The sequence below is a fragment of the Arachis ipaensis genome, chromosome B06 (assembly GCF_000816755.2).
Source record: "Arachis ipaensis cultivar K30076 chromosome B06, Araip1.1, whole genome shotgun sequence".
Taxonomy (NCBI): domain Eukaryota; kingdom Viridiplantae; phylum Streptophyta; class Magnoliopsida; order Fabales; family Fabaceae; genus Arachis; species Arachis ipaensis.
The window spans coordinates 65791103-65808584 of NC_029790.2; the positions used below are offsets into that span (position 1 = coordinate 65791103).

General features: G+C 37.1%; 1 long non-coding RNA gene across 3 annotated transcripts; it reads right to left on the reverse strand.

Moving 5' to 3' along the window:
* Positions 234-4513, reverse strand: LOC107648219. Of its 3 annotated transcripts, none has more exons than XR_002348830.1 (6): positions 4306-4513; positions 3316-3460; positions 2180-2251; positions 1466-1530; positions 662-715; positions 234-323 (listed from the first exon to the last, which is right to left on the reverse strand). It is a non-coding gene; the product is annotated as an uncharacterized LOC107648219 (long non-coding RNA). The 3 variants fall into 3 exon arrangements; XR_002348829.1 differs by having other exon boundaries at positions 3316-3441; positions 4306-4398; XR_002348831.1 differs by lacking the exons at positions 1466-1530; positions 2180-2251; positions 3316-3460; positions 4306-4513 and adding an exon at positions 1041-1051.

The following is a 17482-nucleotide window of genomic DNA, read 5'->3' on the forward strand; positions in this document are numbered from 1 at the left end:
ATAATATACAATTTTTATTACAAGACAAATTAAACAGTTATTAGTGACGACTTTTGCCACAATTTTTATGAATCTCGAGTTCAAATTCCAAAACTAAAAGCTAAAGAAAAATACAGGAACAATACAACTTAAACCCTTGCTGTTCCTCCTTCCTTTAGCCCTCAAACTTCCTTCCTCACCTCAGCAACACCATTTCTCTCTTCTGTACACTTTTTCGGTTTATCTTGGATGTCCTGCAATCAAGAAGTTACAGCTTTCTCAACTACTTCAGAGACAGAACTGTCCACTTTGCTTTTTGCCTCTGCCAGCAAAGATTCATAATACTACAACAACAACGGCACAAAGAGAATCCGAGTTCAGCCACACATCATCAGCAATATTATTGCATCAAAAAATCATCACATGGAGGGAATCATTATTTAGCTTTAGCTATAATCCTAAAGCATTTATCATAAACCAAAGCATGCAGGTTCAGTACCCCTAAATTCTAACCACTCCTGTAATTATAATACTTCTAATGATATGTTAGGAACAAGTAGTTTCCAGTCAACCTTGATGACATAATATAGTCTATAGTTCGTACATCCAAAGCAAAGACTGTTTTCCATAGTTATTAAAATATCCCAGAGAATGAGTTTCAGGAGCATCAGTGTCAACTTACTTGTCTTTGAGTTTCCAACTGAGATGTTAGAAGACGGTTGTATTCATCCAAAATCTGTTTTTGAGAAATAACAATGAATCACTAACCATGTATTGAAATGGGAAATATACTCAGAAATAGTGGTGCTAATAACAATGAAGACTTAGTGTTGTTAGAAAATTAAAATGCTATCCTATCAAATGATGATGTGGAACTATTTCTACAAGACAGTATATCTATTAAATGTAAAGTGGTTCATGCAAGCAGGCCAGTGTTAATTAATCACAGCGAGCAAGATTATCCGACCCAGATATGCATATGTTTCTATTTCAGGCTATCTGTCCAAGTTAGCTTCAGCATAAACACAGGACATTCAAGAGTTTATATAGAACAAACATACTGCCTCAACTTCAATACAAAGTTGAAATATAATACTTTTTGCAATTATTATATTAGTAATTGCTTTGTCCTCTAACAGATTTCAAGGACTAATGATTTTGTTTTTGGGGCTGGGGGGAGGAGAGATGGGAATCAATTCTAAAAAAAATGATAATATTCTATACTAATTAGTTTGTTTTAAAAGAGGACTCCAGCCCTCCATAAAATAAATTAAAATACACTACCTCCTAAAACAGGCAAAAGAAGTATGCTGCAACCAGGACTAGAAAAAAGTCTTCCCCGTCGGAGTCTATTTTTTAAAAAAGTCTAGAAAAAATACACTACCATTATTTTTAAAAATTTGAAAAATTTACTTATACACATATTTTTTTCTAAAATTATTGTATCCCATACCCATATTCTTCGTACCGCGTATAGATACCGTACCTATATTCGTACATACAACTTCAGCTTCAATTCATCCAAGTTAGTAATAGTGTGGTTGTCCCTGGCTGCATTTATCGATATTCACAGTTTAGAATCACATAATTGGCTTGCATATAGTTACATCAAAACTGTAATGAGTCGCATAAAACTGCAACAATATAAATTTTAAGTTGTAAATTAAACAAAAAGTTCACAATGAAATTACTATAATGCCTAGCAAAAGCAGCTTAGTAACGAGTGATGATTTAGGTTTGTCCTAAATGATTAGCAAAATAGAAAGGTAATCTGATGCTTATAATCTGATGGTGATATATATATACTTCACATAATTGCTTAAATGATGCTTAAATGATTTAGGTTTGTCTTATTTATGCTTATAATCTGATGGTGATAGTGATATATATATACTTCACATAATTGCTATGGTTTTGAAATGAGATGAAAAGGTAATCCAAATAGAAAGCACACACATATTTATTCTTATAATTGACACATAATTCAATGATAATGTAGATAAATTTCAAACTGATAATATATTTGAAATTCGTCTTTTTTTAATTCAAATAAAAAATAAATTCAAAGTCTATATTGGAAGTCAAACATTCATATGTATATATATCTGTAGCTATAATATATATTGCTCTTTGCTCATGACCACTCATTGTCAATGATTTATCAAATGAAATTAACTCAGAAGCATACAAAAATGGTTACCTAAGTAGTGGTTTCAGTGCTTGGAGTTCTTTACAGATCAGTTCAGTGGCAAAATCGACTAGCTTTGTGAATCTGTGATAAAAATTGACAAATTCTCACTTAGACAACCCTCCAATGGACATGAATAATGAAACCCAAACAGCTAATTAAAAATAGCAAGAGAGTAGAATGTCCTTAAATGGCCTAATGCATTTGTTCTTTCTAGTACTACTAAAATCCACTCATCATGCTGTGCCATTTATACTTCTATACTCCTAAGTCCTAACCCATAATTTTGTTTTCAATTTTCTTAAAATTTAATACAATTTAAATAACTGTGGTAACACCAATTGAAAAACATGAATAAACTTATATTTCTTTTATACAAAAAGTGGTTGCTAGTTAATGCAAAGTATAAAGTGGGTTGATGTGAATGTGAAGGAATAAAAAAGGGAAAATGGAAGCAAGTGTCGGGAGCTGCTGATTGCTGATGGGGAAATGCATTAGGACCCCCTTCCCTTCAATTTTAATTAATGCCTACAAGCTGGGAGCTGCTGATTGCTGATGGGGAAATGCATTAGGACCCCCTTCCCTTCAATTTTAATTAATGCCTACAAGCTGGGAGCTGCTGATTGCTGATGGGGAAATGCATTAGGACCCCCTTCCCTTCAATTTTAATTAATGCCTACAAGCTACAATGCCACTGCAATTTACAAACAATAAATACACTAACTACACTAAATTGTTCAAAAACACAAACTACACTAACTCTATACAATCATTTGACTTGAATGGCAATAGAAGTAGATCAAATAAAGCTTATTTTAAATAAGTAAAAAGCATTAATTTATTTGAAAGCATAGGGTATTCCTTTCAATTATTTCCAAATAAAGCCTCTACTTTAAGCATGTCATTGCAAAATACCAAAATGGAACCTTTTCTTTTCAAGTCCTTCAAATCTGTAACTCTTTTCTCTCTTCCTACTTGACGTTTTCTTAATCTAACGATTCCATATATCTTTGCAATAGAATCTCTTGTATTAATCATTAATCCTAAGCAATACAAACAAAATTACAACAAATACATCCCCACAAAAGATTTAAACAGATCATCTTAATAATTAATTTCAGATAGAAGCAAAAAAATCTTTTACTCACATCACACACACCCCTCAGCAGGGGCTTTTCTCCCTTCTTAAGCTTCTGTTGTCACACCTTTTTTACTTGTTCTTTGTTTAGCAACTACCTGACAACTATCCTCCCTCTTCACGTGACTGGCTTTCCCTGCAGTCTTTGTATCAAACTGTTTCCATGTTTTTACGAAAATAAAGTGTAAAATTATCCTCTCTAATGTGTCATCATATAATATCAATGATTTGCACATTTTTAATACAGAAAATAATTATACATTTAATAATCCAATACATAATAAAATTTGGATAAAAATAAACTTTTAGAACACGCATTAAACATACTAAACAAGTATTTCTAAGTTTTATAATTCTATGAGAATAAGAATGATACAACAAATTAATTATCTAGAGTTTAATTCAAACATGATACTCTATATTCAAATAAGATTTGTGAGGAAATTTACTAAAATGTAAAATGTAAATATTCAATTCTCTCTAGCTTCTTCACAATCATCACTTCCAACATACTAAATGATATCGACATCAGCAGGCTTAGCTTATTCAACCTTTTTAATTAATAATATTATTACAGAAAAATACTAAGAGCACCATAATTTAGCTGATATTATTATCTTATCAACTAGTTTTTCCTCCCTCTACATGTGCCGGGAAATGAATTTCAGTTAGTTATATATCTTTCATACTTTTTATAAGGAAGAGCAGAGCGAAACATTTTATTTTACGAGTGTGAAAACCCCTAGAAAGCTCAAATGTTTTCTATGCGAATTCATCAAATGAGAAACAGATTTTTAACCTAGCGAAAGCTAAAACGAAATCAAAGGCGCAAAACTAACAAGAGCAATACACGTGTGCCTAGGGTTCATTTCGATGTATTTGAAACACATGATTCTGTAGGAAGCAGAAAGTAAATAAGCTAATAAAGAAAAGTGAATTCAGGAGAGTAATTAGATGAGTGGGGGAGTACGAAGTGGTAGAAAACGATGGAAGAGCTTACATTGAAGGGGCTGGGATCTTGTGGAGCTATTCCAAGAGAGAGAGAGAGAGAGAGATTGAAAGGGGATGCCCAGCAGAGACGAATGCACGCTTCATAACCGCAACCATAATGAAGATCTGTTGCCACGCTTATAAAACGATCCTGTTTCACTCTATAGCCACGTTTTTGAAGCGTGGAAAAAAAAACGTGGCCATATCTCTAATCAATTGCCACCCTTCCAAAAGCGTGGCCGTTGACCCTTTTCGCCACGTTTTTAAAGCGTGGCAAGAAAAAACGTGGCCGAATCTCTATTCAATCGCCACCCTCACAAAAGCGTGGCCATTGATCACTTTTGGCCACGCTTTTAAAGCGTGGCAAAAAAAAAGCGTGGCCATAAGCCTTTTTTCTTGTAGTGGTTGCTGGTTTTTCCAAGCACTTAGGCAGATGGTTAGCATGCATGAATTATTGTAGGTTCTTGATCTTATTTTGGTGAGGGAACACCAAACTTAGTCCCTTGCTACTGTATATGATGCATCAGTTACATGAAACCATGTATTTTTGCTAAAGGTAATAAAACTAAAAAACTTGAAGACAGACAATGGTTTAGTGATTTCCGTGATTGCTTGGAGCTAGTACTCATTTATGCAGAGGGTTGAAATGTGTTTTTAAATGAGATTTTTGGTGGAACACCAAACTTAGCATCCTTCACTCACCCTTAAATTATTTTGGTGTGCAACACCAAACTTAGCTCCTTGCAATACAGATAAGTCTACTTAACCTTTTTTATTGAAATAGTTTAGGAAAAGAAAACTACCTCTGGTTGGGTTGCCTCCCAACAAGTGCTCTTTTAATGTCACTAGCTTGACATCCTTCATTCTTGCTCAACTTAGCTTCTGAATCTCCTTCTCTTTGTCCCAAGGACCTCCCAAATAATGCTTTGCCCTATGACCGTTTGCTGTGAAATTGTTCTTTGTTGCTTCATCTAGGAGTTCAAGACTTCCATAAGGGAGAACCTTTGTCACCAAGTAGGGACCAGTCCATTTAGACTTAAGTTTGCCAGGAAAAACTTTGAGCCTGGAGAGTACTTGCCGTCCTGGTTTGAACTCCTTCTTTGAGATCCTTTTGTCACGCCATCTCTTGGCTTTTTCCTTGTATATCTTAGCATTTTCATAGGCTTCCAGTCTAAACTCATCCAATTCATTTAATTGCAATAGCCTCTTCTCTCCTGCTGCCTGAGAATCAAGGTTGAGGATTTTAGTGGCCTAGAAAACTTTATGCTCAAGCTCTACAGGAAGACGACAAGACTTGCCATATAACAACTGAAAAGAAGACTTTCCAATAGGAGTTTTGAATGCTGTTCTATATTCCCAGAGAGCATCTTCTAATTTTCTAGCCCTATCCTTTCTTGTGTTCCCCACTGTTTTCTCCAAAATCCTCTTCAACTCCCTATTTGCAAGCTCTGCTTGGCCATTGATCTGTGGGTGATATGGTGTGGCTACTTTATGCATCACTCCGTATTTGTGAAGTAGTTTTTTCATCTGTTTGTTGCAAAAATGACTACCACCATCACTGACAAGACCCTTAGGCACTCCATATCTAGTAAAAATGTACTTCTTAAGGAATTGAATGATAATTTGTGCATCACAGTTGGTTGTTGCCATGGCTTCCACCCACTTTGAGACATATTCTACTACCACAAGTATGTATTTGAAAGAATATGAAGGTGGAAAAGGTCCCATAAAATCCATGCCCCAAAGATCAAAGTGTTCTATCTCCAAGATGTGTTTCTGAGGCATTTCATTCCTTCTTGTTAATCCTCCAGCTCTTTGGCACTCATTACATTGATGAACAGACTCTCTAGCATCCTTGAATATGGTTGGCCAATAAAATTCGCTTTGAAGTACTTTGGCTGCTGTTCTTTCTGGCCCAAAATGTCCACCATAAACTGAACCATGACAATGCCATAGTATGTCTCTCATCTCACTTTCAGGAACACATTTCCTAATCATTCCATCTGGACACCTCCTGAATAAGAATGGTTCATCCCATAAGAATTTCTTGGCCTCATTTAGCAGCTTCTTCACTTGTTGCTTGGTGAATTCTTGGGGAATATTTCTTCCAACCTTGTAGTTTGCAATGTCTGCAAATTAGGGAGCTTGTTGGATTTGCAAAAGGTGTTCATTTGGAAAGACTTCGTTCACTGAATGTGGAGCTTGGTTAGCTTCTTGTGATAATCTTGACAAATGGTCTGCCACTTGATTCTCATTCCCTTTTCTATCTTTCACTTCAATGTCAAATTCTTGTAGCAGCAACACCCACCTAATAAGCCTTGGCTTTGAATCCTATTTAGACATGAGATACTTGAGAGCAGCATGATCAGTATATACTATAACCTTTGAACCAATCAAGTATTGTCTAAATTTATCAAATGCATATACAATTGCCAAGAGCTCTTTCTCAGTGGTGGTATAATTTTTCTGTGCTTCATTCAACACCTTGCTAGCATATTATATAACATGATGCAGCTTGACTTTCTTCTGCCTCAATACAGCACCAATTGCAAAGTCACTTGCATCACACATAAGTTCAAAAGGCAATTCCCAATCTGGGGGTGTGATGATTAAGCACTGAATTAGAAATTTTATTACCCATCAATATGAAACAAGTCTAGAAGCACCAAGATTAACCAAGAAATTCTCAACAATTGAGTAAGAGTATTCAACACCATTATTAGAATAAGAAATTTAGAAAAGAAACTAAAAACAAGTTATAAGAACCGAATTAAAATGCAATGGATGATAATAAGTAAATGCAACATATGAAAGAAAATGAAAAATAACAAAAATAAGAAGTGGAAATTTGAAAAGGGAGGAAGAGAGAAAGTAAGAAAAGGAAGAAGAAAGAATAGGAAAGGAGAGAAGAAAAGAAAAGGAAAGAAGAAGAAAGGAGAAAGAATCAAGAAAAGAAGAGAGTAGGAGAAAAGAAAACAGAGCAGAAAACAGGGGAGGCAGGGCACGGAATCTACGCGTGCGCGCCATGTGCGCGCGTGCGTCGGTGGCATGATGGACAGGTGATGCGTAAGCGTCCCGTACGCTTGAGCTTAGATGGTGAGAGTGTAAATCGACGCGTACGCGTGATGTACACGTACGCGTGGATGCAGCTGTGCGTTTCGCGCAACTCTCGGGTTCCATGTATGGAGCCATGGTGATGCATCGACGCGTAAGCGTCGAGCAAGCATACGCGTGCTTGGCCCCCCTCTTTTTTTTTTTTTACATGTGAAAACAGAAACAGGACACTCTCCTAATCTACAAGAATTCTAAAACAATCATAATTAAAATTTAACAACAACTCTTTTTGGTTTTTGACAAATTTTCAAATACAAGACACACACAAAACTTACACTTCAAGTAAAATACAATATAACAATAACTATTCTAAACAAAACATAAATCTAACAAGAAATCTATCAATCAAAGAAAATTGTATAAGAGTATAGAAAAAAAAACTACCTACAATGGCAACTTAATTCATTCATTGATTATATATACAAGAGAATGGAAAGAGTTTACCATGATGGGGTGTCTCCCACCTAGCACTTTTAGTTTAAGTCCTTAAGTTGGATATTTGGGAGGCTCCTTGTCAAGGTGGCTTATGCTTGTACTCATCCTTGAATCCCCAACAATGTTTGCATCTCCAATGTCCACCGGGATCCCAAATTAGGCACATAAAGCCTTCAAGTAAGCATAAGTATATAACAAGGCCCCAAGAGTTTTGATTGTTGAAATGGATTCCGGGGTCCCAAACCTTGTTCTTGCACCCATCTTCTTGTTGACTACCATAGTTAAATCTGGGTGACAAGGCTTGTGAATTCTCAATTAAGCATCCAAACATTCTCCTAGACCCATGCAGTTTGGTTCTACACCAACCATTATTATTCAACTTTGAGCATGCAACCATCATGAACTTAGAGTGATGTTTCCAACCACTACACAACTCTCTCCTACTCTTAACTCCACAAAGAGCTCTAAGTTGACCATCATTTTCAATCAAACCATATTCAAGTGAGAAAGTAAAGCTTAGGGATAGGAATTTTTCCCACTTGAATGTTGTGTTGGATGATGGTGACTTAGGAAGGGGGACCTCCGCACACTTAGCCAATGCGAGATCCATTCCCTTGTGCTCTTCCTTTACGACTTCCACCTATGTACAAGCTTCTTCAATATGAATTCCTTTCTCACTAACCTTTTCTATACACCCTTCATTGCTCAAACCATGTGTCGGAGGTTGTGCACGGTCCTCCTTGTCATCAATTTCACAACACAATGAAGGAGGTTCATCAATTCCAAACGATACATTGGTTGGTGTGGAATTATCTTCAATTACGGAGCTTTCTTCTTGCTCAACCTTTCCCTTTTGGTAACTTCCTTTCAATTCAATCTTTTCTTCATTGCTTACCAAGGGTATGGGAGGTTGTACATATTCTTCTATGACCTCAATTTCATGTTCAATGGGAGAGGATTCAATTTTACATAAGAATTCATCAATGATTGAATCCATCTCTTGATCAACATCTTCAAAATCTTCAACCATGATATGCCTTGGAGGTTATACACCCTCCTCAACATCAATATCAAGCTTCTTGAAAGAGGGCTCTCTAATGCTACATTCCCATGGATTTCCAACATCTCCTAGGTTTTCAACCACTCCTTCTTTTTCAATCATCTCTATCCCCTCCTCTTGTTGCACTCCTTGCTTCAACCCCTCTTCTTTACCATGAAGCTCCAAACTCACTCCCTCACTAAGCTCCTTGGTTGCTTCTCCACATTCAACAATGGAAGTGCCTTGATCGCGCGAGCTTAGGTAGGATGAGTACAAGTTGCTAATGGCTTCCACCATGATAGTAATCTTGGCTTCTATCTTCTTGAACTCCTTTTGCGTCCCTTCTTGCCTTTGGAGGTAAGAGCTCATATATCCTTAGAGAGAATCATCCATTGGAAGTGGTAGGAGAAGAGAGGGTTCATTGTTTGGGAGGGAGGATTTATAATTGAAAGTTGGTTCATCTTGGTAAGCGTATGGAGGTGGTGGATATTGATGTGGTTCTTGAGAGTAATTATGTTGGAATGGTGGTGGTTCCATGTATGGTTTATATGGCTCATAAGGTGGTTGGTGTGGTTGATAGCAAGATTTGTGTTGGTTAGGAATTTCTCTTATAGAAAGAAGAATTTCGTTGTAAGCATAGATCCAAACCAACAAACAACTCTCACATCAAATTAAAGTTCGGTTTTGTCACAAGTACAAACCCCAATAAGAATTAACCGAAGTATTTAAACTCCGGGTCATCTCACAAGGAATTGCAATGAAGTGGTCAATTATTGGTTATGAAGAATAAAGGGGGGTTTGATTTGATAAGAGGGCAAGAAAATAAATGGCAAGAAAAGTAATTCAAACAAGTAATTAAAGAAAGCAATTAATAAAGAGAGACATTCATGGCAAGGTTTGAGATCAAAGGCTTTCTATCCTAGTCATTAATCATAACAACACTTAACAAAAATTTATCTTATTTCGTCATCCCTAATGTTGGAAGAAGGTGTAAGTTATCTTCCATTAGAGAAAGTTAAACAAGACTAGTTAACCTCAATCCGAATGTCCTAATCAACTCACTAATGGAATTAGCAAGAGATTAGAGTCTATGGAAATCATATTAACTAACAACTCTAGATCACCAATCTAAATTGGGTATTAATGACTCAAGATTGCCCAATTACTCTTCCCAAGCCAAGAATGCTCAAAATCTACTCTAAAGCCCAACCAAGCATTTTGTCAAACACTTGGTTAGTACTGCTACACAAAATTGTGATCGCACACTTTTCACACAACTCCGTGCAGCTGACCAGCAAGTGCACTGGGTCATCCAAGTAATAAACCTTACGTGAGTAAGGGTCGATCCCACGGAGATTGTCAGCTTGAAGTAAGCTATGGTCATCCTTGTAAATCTCAATCAGGCGGATTCAAATGGTTATGGGATTTTGATAATTAAAATATAATTAAAATAGAAAATAAGATAGAAGCACTTATGTAATTCATTGGTGGGATTTCAGATAAGCGTATGAAGATGCTTTGTTCCTTCTGAACCTCTGCTTTCCTATTGCCTTCATCCAATCATTCATACTCCCTTCCATGGCAAGCTGTATGTTGGGGGATCACCGTTGTCAATGGCTACCGTCCGTCCTCTCAGTGGAAATAGTCCAAATGCGCTGTCACCGTATGGCTAATCATCTTTCGGTTCTCACTCATATTGGAATAGGATCCATTGATCCTTTTGCGTCTGTCACTATGCCCAACACTCGTGAGTTTGAAGCTCGTCACAGTCATCCCTTCCCAGATCCTACTCGGAATACCACAGACAAGGTTTAGACTTTCCGGATCTCAGGAATGGCCGCCAATAATTCTAGCCTATACCACGAAGGTTTTAATCTTAGATTAGAAACCCAAGAGATACACATTCAAGCTTGTTTTCATGTAGAACGGAAGTGGTTGTCAAGCACGCGTTCATAAGTGAGAATGGTGATGAGTGTCACATAATCATCATATTCATCATGTTCTTGTGTGTGAATGAATATCTTAGGATAAGAATAAGCATGAATTGAATAGAAAAACAGTAGTACTTTGCATTGATTCATGAAGAACAGCAGAGCTCCACACCTTAATCTATGGGGTGTAGAAACTCCACCGTTGAAAATACATAAGTGATAATGGTGGTCATTGGCTTCGGCCCCAGAGGGGGAACCAAAATAACCAAGACGAAAATACAATAGTAAAAGGTCCTATTTATAATGAACTAGTAGCCTAGGGTTTATAGAAATAAGTAATTAATGCAGAAATCCACTTCCGGGCCCACTTGGTGTGTGCTTGGGCTGAGCATTGAAGCTTTCACATGTAGAGGCTTTTCTTGGAGTTAAACAACAACTTTGGTGCCAGTTTGGACGTTTAACTCCAGCTTTTATACCTGTTCTGGCGTTTAACGCGAGAATACGGTAGAAAGTTGGCGTTTAAACGCCAGTTTGCATTATCAAAACTCAGACAAAGTATAGACTATTATATATTACTGGAAAGCCCAGGATGTCTACTTTCCAACGCAATTAAGAGCGCACCAATTGGGCTTCTGTAGCTCCAGAAAATCCACTTCGAGTACAGGGAGGTCAGAATCCAACAGCATCTGCAGTCCTTTTTCAGCCTCTTAATAAGATTTTTGCTCAGGTCCCTCAATTTTAGCCAGAAAATACCTGAAATCACAGAAAAACATACAAACTCGTAGTAAAGTCCAAAAATGTGATTTTTATTTAAAAACTAATAAAAATATAATAAAAAGTAACTAAAACATACTAAAAACTACCTAAAAATAATGCCAAAAAGCGTATATATTATCCACTCATCAGGTACAATTGGAAAGCATGGCAAAAGTGCAAGAATAATAAATCTACCAACTACCAATTGCAAGAAAAGTAAATTCACAACTCAAATCATCAATAAAGAAACATTAACTATCTAATCTCATTAAAAGAAAATCCAAATCCAACATGAGTTCATCATCATAAAAGAAGCATAAAAGTAAAATTAACATCACAAACTAAGAGAATGAAAGTGTAGAAGTAAGAAATCATAAAGGAAACAAGATGAAAAGATGAGATTGAACCTAGATCCAGGAGAGATTAACCTAACATAATTCTAGAGAGAAGAGGGAGCTTCTCTCTCTAGAAACTAACCTACATGATGCTATACTACCAAACAATTGCTCCCCCCTTGCCTAAGCTTGAATTCAGTATGAAATAGCATCAGAAATGAGTTGGATTGGGCCCAAAATGGGTTGCAAATCGCTGGCCATGATTTCACTTTAGTGAACCACGTGCTCCATCGGTGCGCACGTGTACAGTGCATGTGCGCGTTTCTATACGTCAAGCAACTATGGCAAATTTTATATCATTTTGAAGCCCCGGATGTTAGCTTTCCAAGGCATTTGGAACCGACTCATTTGAACCTCTGTAGCTTAGGTTATGATCGATTGAGTAAGAAGAGGTCAGGCTTGATAGCTTTACAGTTGCTTCATTTCTTCATGAGTTGTCCCACTTTGCATGCTTTTCTCCTCACTTCTTCCATCCAATACTTGCCTTATGAACCTAAAATCACTCAACAAACATATCAAGGTATCTAATGGAATTAAAGTGAGTTAAATTTAGCTATTTTAAGGCATAAAAAGCATGTTTTCACATTTAAGCACAAATCTAGGGAGAATTACAAAACCATACTATTTCATTTAATAAATGTGAGAAAAGGTGATAAAATCTCCCAAATTAAGTACAAGATAAACCACAAAATTGGGGTTTATCAAATCTCCCCACACTTAAACTAAGCATGTCCTCATGCTAAGAATAAAGAAGGACAAGAAAAGGGGTATGAACATTTATTCAATGCAAATAAACTATATGCACCTATCTATATGAATGCAACTAAATGAAATATGATTCTACCTACTTGGTCAAAAGTAAATCAATCTCCAAGAACATATATAAGCAAGTAGGGCAAAGGTCATATGACGACTCCTGAATCCTACCAATTTGAATATCAAAATAAAGCACAAATAGACTTGCAAGAAGAAAAGCTCATGAAAGCAGGGAACAAGGAATTGAGCATCGAACCCTCACCGGACATGTATCCGCTCTAGTCGCTCTAGTGTATAGGGTCGACCACTCAATTCTCTTCTACTCATGCTTTCTAAGATTTGTTTTTCATCTAACAATCAACAATTATTCAATGCATGCATACATTCATCATGAGGTCTTAATCATAGGTTGTAATGGGGCTAGGGTCAAGGTAAAGATGCATATGGTCAAGTGAGCTTGAAATTTGTATCTTTGATTAGCCTAAGCTTTCACATATAACAACCTATACAATTCTAATACACAACCTAGCTACCCATGATTCCCACTTTTTCACATACTCATGCATTCTTTTTAATTCACATTCATATATATATATATATGTTCTTTTTCTTTTTCTTTATCATTTTTTATCTAAAGTATATACAAATGTATCAATGCATATGGTTTTACATAATTAACACATGAGTATGTACCCAATCCCCAAAATTTTCAATAAAAATAAAATTTACACTTTTACCTCAACCAATGTCCAAGTTTCCCATACCCAATTGATAAACGCTCTCACTAGCCTAAGCTAATCAAAGATCCAAATTAAGGATATTTATTGTTTTTCACTTAGGGGTAGTGATGTGCTAAAATTAAGAACAGAAGGGATTAAATAGGCTCAAATTTGGCTAACAATGGTTGATGAAAGGTAGGCTATTTGGGTAAGTGAGCTAAATTAAATGATGGCCTCAATCCTATAAATGCATGTATACATGGAATAATGGACATAAAGAATCAAACAAATCAAAGATTACTATCATAGAGAGAGAGTAATACACACAAGAATGGAAATAATTGGTTATATGATGTAACCACACAATTAGGCTCAAAACTCACATGTTTGTGTTCTTAGCTCAAAAACCATGTTCCAAAATACATTCTTCAAACAAGTTCAACACAAATTTTTTTCAAATTGGTAGGGTGCCCTAAAATAATTTTTCTTGGAAAAGAAATCATCACCCTAACCAAGTAGTCCTAACATAAAAAGAAGTGGTGAAATATGTACAAATTCTAACTAACATGCAACCTATCATGCAATGCAATGACTAACTAACAAAGGAAATCAAGAATTGGTGTTGAAAGAAAGAAGTTGTTACCCATGGAGATCGGTCGAACGACCTCCCCACACTTAGAAATTTGCACCGTCCTCGGTGCATGCAAAGAAAAGCAACGTGGACGGGTTGCTACAATTGATGAGCTCCTTCAAAGGATTGTGCGGGCGAACTTGTTTGTTGCCCCATTTAGAAGCTTTTCCTTTTCTTCCCCTCTTGGTGGCCAACCTAAAAGGAAAGAAAAAGAAAGAAAATTAAGCTTACAACAAAGATATTAAGCAAATATAACATAGGCGGGGCTAATGCCAAATAAGAGTAAGGGTCTCATCTACATGTTAGCTATACATGTAAGTGAGAGAGCAATATAGGCAAAGGGCATATCAACTAATACTTGATGCAAGAGTAAAGTCAAAGCATGAAGAGCACTCAAAAGCATCAAGTTCGACTAGAAAGAGTGGTCATGAAAGACATGCAAGTTCATATCAATGCACAAAGAATATAAGAGTCATACAAGATTATAAATTGATTTAAAAGTTTCATCACCCAACAATATCAAACAAGTCAAAAAGCACCACGATTAACCAAGAAATTCTCAATAATTGAGTAGGAAAATGCAACACCATTATTGAAAGAAGAGACTTGGAAAAAAATTGAAAACATGCTATAAAAACAAAATTGAAATGTAAAGAATAAAAGTATACGAATGTGATAAACAAAAAAAATGGCAGAGGAGAAAAAAAACTCTTTTTTTTTACCGGCGCGGACGCGTCAGAGATGCCCACGCGCCGATGTGCAGATTGGCAGGCTGGACAAGCGATGCGTACGCACACAGTACGCTACGCGTGCTTGATTAAGTTGGCGACCGACGCGGACGCGTCACGTACGCTTGTGCGTCAGGTTGCGGGCACAGAGTAGGCACAACTTTGGCACAACTCTCTGGAAAGTGTACTAGGAGGGCAGGTGACGCTATCGACGCGCGCGCATACCGTGCGTACGCGTGCATTGCGCAATTAGAGTCAACGGCGCGTACACACGGGTTGGTTTGTGCCTTAGGCCCAATGTTTGCACAGTGCAGGCCTAACTCTTAGGTTTTTGGCTGGGGGTGTAATTTTTGCATCCACGCGTACGCATACATGGTGCATCTGTGTTGATGGTCGAAAATGCTTGAGGTGCGCGCACGCGCGGGTTGGTGATATGTTTTTCAAAATTTTTCCAAGTTCTTGCACCAAACCAAGCCTTCTGAACCTCCAAACAGCTACCAAAACACCCTAAAACCTTATTTAACATATTATACTAACAAATATACTCAACAACTAAACAAAACATGAAATCAAACCTATTCTACCAATATTTACAAAAGAGAAAATGAAAAGAGTTTACCATGGTGGGGTGTCTCCCACTTAGCACTTTTAGTTTATGTCCTTAACTTGGACATTTGGTGGGGGTCCTTGCTAGGGTGGTTTATGCTTGAATTCATCCTTGAATCCCCACCATTGTTTGCATCTCTAATGTCCACCGGGATCCCAAATTAGGCGCACAAGGCCTTCAAGTAAGCTTAGGTAGATGACAAGGCCCCAAGAGTTTTGATTGTTGAAATGAATTCCGGGGTCCCAAACCTTGTTCTTGCACACATCTTTCCGTTGACTACCATAGTTAAATTTGGGTGACAAAGCTTGTGAATTCTCAATTGAGCATCCAAGCATTCTCCTAGACCCTTGCAATTTGGTTTTACACCAACCATTGCTATTCAACTTCGAGCATGCAACCATCATGAACTTAGAATGGTGTCTCCAACCACTACACAACTTTCTTTGACTCCTAACTCCACAAAAGGCTCTAAGTTGACCATCATTTTCAAGCAAACCATATTCAAGTGGGAAAGTGAAGCTTAGGGATAAAAATTTTACCCACTTGAATGTTGTGTTGGATGGTGTCTTAGGTAGGGGGACCTCCCCACACTTAGCCGATGCGGGGTCTACGCCCTTATGCTCCTTCTTGGCTACCTCTACCTCTCTACAACTTTCCTCAACTTCAACTTCTTCCTCTTGGTGGCTCTCTTCCAATTCAATCTCTTCTTTATTGCTCACCAAGGGCATGAGAGGTTGTACTTCTTCTTCTTTGACCTCAATTTCAAGCCCAATGGGAGAGGATTCAATTGTAGATAAGAACTCCTCAATGATTGAATCCATCTCTTGATCAACCTCTTCAAAGTCTTCAATATGCTTTGGAGGTTGTACACCCTCCTTAACATCAATATCAAATTTCTTGAAAGAGGGCTCTATAATGCTACATTCCCATGGACTTCCAACATCTCCTAGGTCTTCAACCACTCCTTCCGGCTCAATTGTCTCATCTTCCTCCTCTTGTTGTAATTCTTGCTTCAACTCCTCTTCTTCACCTTGAAGCTCTAAACTCACTCCCTCACTATGCTCCTTAATTGCTTCTCCACATTCGTCAATAGGAGTGCCTTGGTTGCTTAGGCTTAGTTGGGAGAAGGCCATATTGCTAATGGCTTCCACTAGGATAGCCATCTTGGCTTCTAGCTCCTTAAACTCCTTTTCCATCCCCTCTTGTTGCCTTTGAAATTGAGAGTTAAGATCTCTTAGTTCTAGCATGAGGGCTTTATCGGGGGGCGGTGGTCGAAGAGAGGGTTCATTGTTTGAGGGAAAGGCGTTGTAGTTGGAAGGTGGCTCATATTGGTAAGGGTATGGAGATGGTGTATATGGAGGTGGTTCTTGGGAGTATTTGTGTTGGAATTGTGGTGGTTCTATGTATGGTTCATATGTCTCATAAGAACTTTGCTTGTCCTCAAGCAAACAAAGAAACATGCAATAAAGTTTGACAAACCAAGGTAAGAAGATTAGCAATTTTTATGTTCATGGTTGGCTAGTTTACTATACATGCAACAATCACAAAAGAAATTCAAATGATTGATGTTTCTATCTAGCTCACTTTATGAAATCTTTTCCTTATATTTCTTCCTTGAACAAGCTTTTCATCTTTTTCTTAGCTTAGCTTCTTGGGTGCTTTGCACCATTAGTTAAAAGCTTCGACTCTAAATGCCTTGTTTTCAAGTATTACCACTTGATACATAATCACCACGATCATTTAATTAGAGGACTCTTTAAGCTCATTTATTTCTTTTCTTTACTTTCCTTATAATCATTGGTGCTTAGAGCCTTGAGCTTTGAGAGAGTGCTTTGCTCTTGAGCCTAGTCTTGACTCTAAGTGTTTTGTTTTCAAGCTTTTTGCTTGATACATAAACACCACAAGTACTTGACTAATGAATTGTCATTGGTACTCAGAGCCTTCAACTTTCTCATTTTTCCCTTTTTCTTTCTTAATCATTTAATTGATTTGCTTGTTCAAGGTTTTCAATATTTCAAACATTTCATAAAATGTCCTAGATGAAAACTTCAATTAAACAAATTCAAATGCAATTGA